The following is an 8150-nucleotide window of genomic DNA, read 5'->3' as shown; positions in this document are numbered from 1 at the left end:
CCATAACTCCCCCTAACCCCCTACGCCTACCTCTCTCTTTCTCTCTCTTTTTCTCTCATACAGGTATATACTACTATACATATAAATGCATACATATACATTCTCATAGGTATATTCTCTCCCCCCTCCCCTCCCCCGCCCCGCCTCTCTCTTCAACGATCTCACCAAGGTATATACCTTACACCGATATTGTCGGTATGCGTCTATCTTTTCTTTTTCTTTTTTTTCCGAATAAACGACAAAGCTCCCTTTATTTTCTACACTTATCTAATGTATGTATTTTTTTTTTTATATAATATATAGAACGTAATCCACGTGTAATATCGTTTCTAATATATATATATATAGGAATGGGGGGTATATAAATTCGTTTGAAATTTTATTAGATAAATTTTGTAGATTAGGTAAAAAGGTTATGAATCGAATTATATTGGTTTAAGGATACGTTTGTATTTGTATATTATTATGTTTGTATATCGTCGTCGTCGTTGTCGTTGTTGAGAATAAGTTAGATGAAAAGGGTATAATTGCGATAATTTATAGATTGGAATTAAAGGTTGTAACGTTTTCAAGGATCTATCTGAACACGTATTTATAGAGAGATTATGTGATTAATTATGTTTGATTAATTTTTTGTTTTAATAGAATATAAATCTTTAATCATAATGTCATTGGTTAGATAATATTTTATATAATTATTCAACAGTAATAAAATAAAATAAAATAATTGAAATGTTATTAGTGCGTTAGCATTGACAATGAATGAAAATTAACCCCATGAAGATGTTAAAAGTAAAAAAGATGTTATAGTTCTTTTTTTTCCAAAGTATTCGAAATATTTAAAAAATATTTGACGATAGAAAAATAATTGCGAGGTATATATTATATTTCTATAAGATGATGGATAAGATTGTAATTGGTAAAAAAATGCACATTATCGTGATTACCACCGCGAATGAGATTCTGTTTGTCCTCATTTACCGTCATTATCATCCGTTCTTCCAGGAGCAACCGTAGAATCAGCTTCGTTCCTGAGGCAATTTGAAGGCAACCTGGCGAATCCATTAGGAAGGATTTCTCGGAGGCGAAAGGGGGCGTTAAACGGGGCCCGATGAGCAACGTCATCGCGGATCCGTTTCTTCTTACTAACGACGCGACTTATTTTCAACAACGAGTCCAAAACAATCGCGTAAACCAACAATCAGTTCTTCAAAATCCTAAAAACGTCATTTACAATATTTTAACGGGGTGCAGTGTGAGGGGGGTTCAATGATTATTCGATTCGTCGATTAGAAAATGAAGAATTGTTGAGTCCCCATCATCTAAACGAAATAATAATTAGAAATATAATCTACACAATTAAGTATATTAATATATAATTAATATAGAGTGTATAATAATAATTGTGATTAATTTATTTCTAGAAAATTATTTTATATATACAATTGTATAAAAATAATTTCTTTAAATTAAATAAGAAATTTATAATAAAATATCTCGCGTGCAACACACACACACACACTCTTTCACGACGATTCGATTTTTATTCGCAATTACGCGTTGATACGTTTCGAAGAAGGAGAATAAGTGAATAGAATAAGAAAAATAAAAAGAAATGAGTACTCTCTCTCTTTCTTTCCAGAGTTGGCTTCTTTCTCTACGTGCGCGCAAATGTTTCTCTCGGAGGGTCCCACCACCGTAGTAGATAAAGAGGGAATAAGAGGTAAGAGAAGAGAAGAGGGAGGGAGGGAGGGTGGGTACCCATCGCCAAAGAAGAAGAAGAAGAAAAGACGAAGCCGCACGGATATTCCCAAGAGCAAAAGCCTGCAACCGAGGTCACTCCTCCTCGTGGGAGGGCCCCCGGGCGCCGCATCGACTCCCCCGTCGCCTCGACCCGCCGCAAACGAACGAAAAACAAGACTTTATGGGGGCTACATCGGCGAGCATATGCGCGAATGCACGCGCGCGCATACACACACACACACACACATATATACCGCAAACGTAGCTTCATCTTATTCTTATTTTTCAAGTTATACTTCTTTTGGCGCGCATTTTGGAAAGTGAGGTTAGATTCGACCGAAAAATCGACACCACGAAGTTGTCGAGTTATTTATGATGCGCGGGCAATATGAAATTATTTTTCAGGTTATATTCTTTTTGGTATACGCTAAAGAAGTATTATTTCTTAAATACATACGTCAGTTTTGTTTATTATTATAAAATAAATAGAAATAGACAATAGAGTTCTATGGCAAATTTTGCGAAGATTTTCGTTCGATTTTGTGTTTTGTAAAGAAACAAATTCTCTAACGCATTCAGGATGTGTTACCATTTTTGGATCTTTTATTAATTAATGAATATTTTATACGTTCGATCTCAAGTATTTAATTTGGTTATATTAGTTAAAGACAATACGGTGGCCATTAAAGATCGTGTAAACAAGTAGTATTCTACTTAAACTTAGGTAGATGGTTGAAGTGAGTTACTCGGAGGGTTTTAAAGTGACTCGTAAAATGCGTAAAACGTGAGCCCCGGTTTTAACTCGGCACCTTATTCACCTTTTACTTGGTAGTTTATACTCGTAAGCAAGGTGTGCCTACAAAGTATACACTTTTCATAAAGTTAAACAAGTATTATTATATTTATACCCAAGTTGTTTTAGTTTATTTCCAATTATTTGATTATTTTGTTTATTCTCTTTTAAAGATCTTTCAACAAAATATTTGATTCTTATGAAATAGAAAAATTATTGTTCCCTTTTTTCTTTTTCCGATAAGAATATAATTGGAATTATTCGACAAAGTATCAAACAAGTACCGCATTCCACGTACTAACGTAAATGGAAAATCGTAAATGGATAGTAGAAGTGATAAATAATTGTTAGATACATACGTTAGAAACATTGTCAGAGTTGGACGTTGTTCTTATGGTATAACCCTTTCACGTAGGAGGGAAATAACGAGCTTAAGCCTCATTAGTACGAACTATAGACAACAACTCGCATGTACACGAGGATAATTAACGTGTTAAAGTAAACGCAACACGTCACCTTATCAGACCTTTTCTCGATTTAATTACGCGTACACGCGAATAACCTATAACGTTGCTACTTCGTACCCACCACATTCTTATACTAACAACCATTAGATACTAACATCGTTGAATTTTTCGTTTTGGTAATATTAAAAAAGAAAAAAAATAGAATTAAATATCGTTAGGTTTTAAAAACGATTCTAAAGGCCTACGTCGTTCTCCAAATATTTCAGCTAGAAAAAATAAAAATAATAATAATAATAAAAAGGGTCAAACGTGCGATTCGTTAGAGGATTTCTCAGCTATTCTAAGCAGTTAACTCCCTCGAATGGGGAAATAGAAAAAAGAAAAAAGTCATTGTACAATAGGGGGGGCCACACTTCTTAACGATTATGGAGTCACACCCCATACCATCCATCGGTCAGGGTAGCTCGTTCGCATAGTGAACGGGGAGTGAGAGAATCATATATATTTAAACGGGGCTTTTCGGGACAGATCAGAAAAGTGGCAACAGGTGGTCAAAGCTACCGCTTTCAAGGGCGGAAAGCTTCCAACCTTTTGTCAATGAATATAACGAACGGGGGTTGGGGTAGAGGGAAGGGAGGGAACGAGCATCAGTGGACGTTACGATCTAACATCTTCTGTGCCCCGATATAATAGAGAAAAGAATTGCGCCCTTTTTCGAGAAAAGAATGGGCCTGACAAAAGGGGGGTGGGGGAGGGAGACTATGAAGTTTCTTCATAAAAGACTTCGAAAAATAAGAAGACTCATCGATATACTATATATATATATATATATATATATGTGTATATAAAATATCTGCGGTCAAAATTGGATGGCGTTTTGGTATGGGGGATAAAAAAAAAAAGAGAGAAATTAAGAAAAAAAATAAAATATTTCAATATCCTTTCGGATGTAGACTCATCCGATCATTTGAAAATTTTTTTCTTTTTTATTCTAACAATTTCAATATTCACCATAATTGTAATCGTGTAAGTAACCTTAATAAGATGATTATTATTCGTAACTATTTTAATTATTTTGTCGAGTGTTTAAAACAAAACAAAAAAAAAGGGGGGGGGGGGTAAGGTTGTTGTGTTTTCTGTTAAGAATATGGGGAAAAGGGTTAACAAAGTTTCAATAAATATTCGAGGGCCGTTATTTGTCATACGAAATGAAAACTGTCCGGCGCTAAGGATAAGTATAATAATAAGAATAAGAATAAGAAGAAATGGCTATATGTAACCGTTCGAGCATTCGAAAAAGAGAGAGAGAGAGAGAGAGAGAGAGAGAGGGTGGGTGAGAGAGTGAGAGGGGTCCCACGCAGAGTCGATGATTAAAATTGTAAATATCTACGGGGCGACCCCCGGTGTTACGACCTTTGCGCGCCTTTGGCACCCCACCGGCTCACCCCATATATCAAAAGATATTAGATTATGGTAAGAGGTGCGCATTAACGAACGCGAAATCGCGCGTATCTTCAGTCTTACAAATACATTTACAAATTTATACACGTACGTATGTGCATGTATACGTATACATGTATATACAGTAGTACGCAAAAGTTATTATATATTTTAACAATTAAAATAATAATTGAAAAATTTCTCTATAGATAAAAGATTTAAATAATAAATATTCTATAAAGAAAAAATAATTCTATATGTGTGTATGTGTGTGATAATAACATAACACAACACTAATGTAAAACAATGTTTTTTGATTTGTCTAACAAAAATTCTGATTTAATAAGATAATTGTGTGTATGATAAACTTTTGCAACTCACTGTATTTATGTTTAATACTCAACAACACACACACACATATACAAGCTTATCGATAAGTTACCCGTCTCGCTCGCGCCATTTTTCACGCACCCAGAGCAACGATGAATCCGATTTCTCTTCGGGAGCCAGGAACCATCAAACTGGATGATCTATCGTAACCGATCAATCGTTATCGATCGATTATTTATCGCTAAAATGAAAAATAGATAAGTGTAAAAATATATTAACTCGAAGAATGAGATATGAAATAAATAAATAAAAAATCAAATAAATAGGAGGAATGGTTCATACTAGAAGGAGGAGGAGGAGCAGGAGCAGGAGGAGGAGGACCACTACCACCATAACTACAACTACAACTACAACTAACACCACCAACCACCCCCTGGGTCGTAGTGGTCGCGACGTGGTCATTTCTTGGTTGCATTGTCGGCAACAAGCGCAGCGTGGGTGTATCAACGGAGACAAGGGGAACGCTAGAACACGAGCGTAGTCCTTTTCCTCCTCCTCCTCCTCCTTCTTTCCCTTCAGCAAGGTTCCTCTCTTCCTTCAGGAGTAATGCATGGGTTTTGTGTCGCGGCGGGCGGCACACTTTGTAACGACCGCGGGTCTTTTGACTCGATTAATCTTCGATATGACTATAGATACGCACGCATATGTGTACACGCACATAGTAACTCTATCCCATATATATGTATATGTATATGTGTATGATATCTTTTCTTTTTTATTTTATTTATTTATTTATTTTTTTATGCCTTTTTTCCCTTATTTTTCATACAACAAAACAAATGATGACGGCTCGTTCGTATTGTCGACACTATCAGAATAATGTAAGTCTCCTCCCCCTCCTCCCCCTTTTAGTTTTCTTCATTTTTCATGATTTTTTTTGAAATTTCGTTTTACAGTTTTTTTTTTTTTTTTTATATATATATTGTTGGCCCTACTGCTGAGAGCGCCAGATATACTCGGAAATAAAGTGTCGTGCTGCGTGCTTACAAATTTCACCATAAAGTAATCCTCATCATCATCCATCCCCCCCCCCTCCTCCTCTTTCTTTTCCACGTTTTATATTTAAAGTTAATAAATATGTAATAATATTGTTTGATATTTCTATGATAATTCGCGATCGTACAAGGGAATTAAGATATAATTTCGTGTCGAGTGTGCAAATAGTTAATAATATATAAATCTCTTTCACAATAGTATAAATCTATTCTCGATAAACAATATAATTGTAAACAATTTAAAGATAAAACAGAAGTGAATCTCATTCATCGTATTTTATATTTCGTTAATAAACCGATATTAACATTTTCATTTCATATCATATTCAATATCTATCTAATGAAAAAAATAAGCAATTAACAATAAATATAATAGAAATAATTTTAAATCATATAATTCTCTAATATAAGACGTTAAAACAAAAAGATTTTATTTCGAAAAATTAGAATTGATCTATTGATCATCTTTGCAAATTTGAAGAAAAGGATAGGACACAAGAGAGACATACAGACAGACAGATTGACAGAAAATGAAAGAATGAAAGAACGAGTCGTGAACATGCGAATTCGTAGATAGATAAAAGATGGGCTGGGGGTGGGGGTGGTGGTGTAGGTGTGGGGGGTGGTGTAGGATAAGAGGGGGTCCGTCAGAAGGCGGCTTCGAACCGGCTCATTACCAGCAATTGTGGTCGGAACGGCACCCCGCGATGCAACAGTCTGCCGTCGCTTATGGTGAGATACCATAGAACCCGCCATGAGGTTTTCTTCTACCGGACTCGTCGTCCTTTTCGTCGTCTCAAACTTCTACTATACCATCATCATCATCATCATCATTATCATCATCATAGTCGTCATCGTCATCGTAGTCATCGTCACTACTACTACCACTATCATCAAACTTCGATACTTGTAAAAGAATCATGGTTGTTTTGTTACCGATGGAACCATAAGTGCTAGTCCGGGGACGACAACGGAATTTAATTGCTCGATCAATCATTATTCATGTCAGACATCGCGATAGCCACCGATTTCATACACTACCACCATCATCACCATCACCATCACCACCATCGTTCGTTGTCGCATCATTTATCCAACGTGTATTACTCAATTTTTCTTTTTCTTTTTATTTTACACCATGTTTATTTCGTATTCATAAATACGACTAGTATTATACGTATTGTGTTATCGTATTTTATTATTATTATTATTATTATTTTACTTTACTTTGTTTCTTTTTTTTTCTTTCGTATCATATACAACATGATCAATGTTCTTAAATAATATTAATGCAACAACATTGTGTATTATAATCTTCCCATTCAATGTATATCTTCTTTTTATTTTTCTTTTATCATATATAGGACACTACACGTTTACAATTTTTTAAATATACTAATTCGCAACACATCCTGTTGTGTATCTTGACATTTTGTGTGTATTTTTTATTAATTCTAACCATCTTCTCTATTTCTATTTTTCATTATTCTTTTCTTTTCTTTCTTTTTCCCACGTAGAACATACGATCAATGTTTCCTCTCTCTCTCTCTTTTTCTTTTCAATGGGGATAACTTTAACGTAAATTCTTTATCAATTGATTCAAAGAGAGAAAAAAAGAAAATAGTACTGAAATGATTGTGACGAGTATTATTACCATAACTATATGATATTTATCTAATTATCTCTATCCAAGTATATATCTATCTATCTAAACTATATATTTATTCATTCACAAATATTATTATAATATACATTCTATTCATGTTAAAGGAATCTCTCATTCAAACACATATTTTATTTTTGATTACATTAATACTTCCGATGTACTTTTAATATGTTCACGGATGTTTCGAAATAATTCGTTGGTGACATTGATCTCATGTTAATTTCACGATCGGTAACCCTTTAAAAACGTTTATAACTTTAAGGACGCGGGTTCCCTTTGATGATCGGAGACTAGATCACACCGTTGTATTCGGCTCGGCCCACGCGTGCAAATAAACGACGAATGAATTAGAGAGAAAGAAATATAGTAATAGGAAAAAAAAAAAAAAGAAATAAAAAGAAGGAAGAAAGAATAAAGAATAAAATAAAGAATGAAAGAAACTGAGAAAGCATCAAGAAGACAAAACGAACCACTTGTGTGAGACTTTTATGATCATTCTCCTCGGTTTTTAAGTTCTTTCTCGTCATATTAGTTGGTAAGTGGTGTGTTGTTGTTGGTTCGTCGTATCAACCATAGACAGATGGACGGACAGACGGACAATCTAACCAGAACGACAAAGAAAGGAACGTTAGTTTTCTTTTTTTTTTTTTTTTTTT

This window comes from Polistes canadensis, unplaced genomic scaffold, assembly GCF_001313835.1.
Source record: "Polistes canadensis isolate GaletaPanama2010 unplaced genomic scaffold, ASM131383v1 scaffold_12, whole genome shotgun sequence".
Taxonomy (NCBI): Eukaryota; Metazoa; Arthropoda; class Insecta; order Hymenoptera; family Vespidae; genus Polistes; species Polistes canadensis.
The sequence above is the reverse complement of the archived record's forward strand: the minus strand, read 5'-3'. Positions refer to the sequence as shown.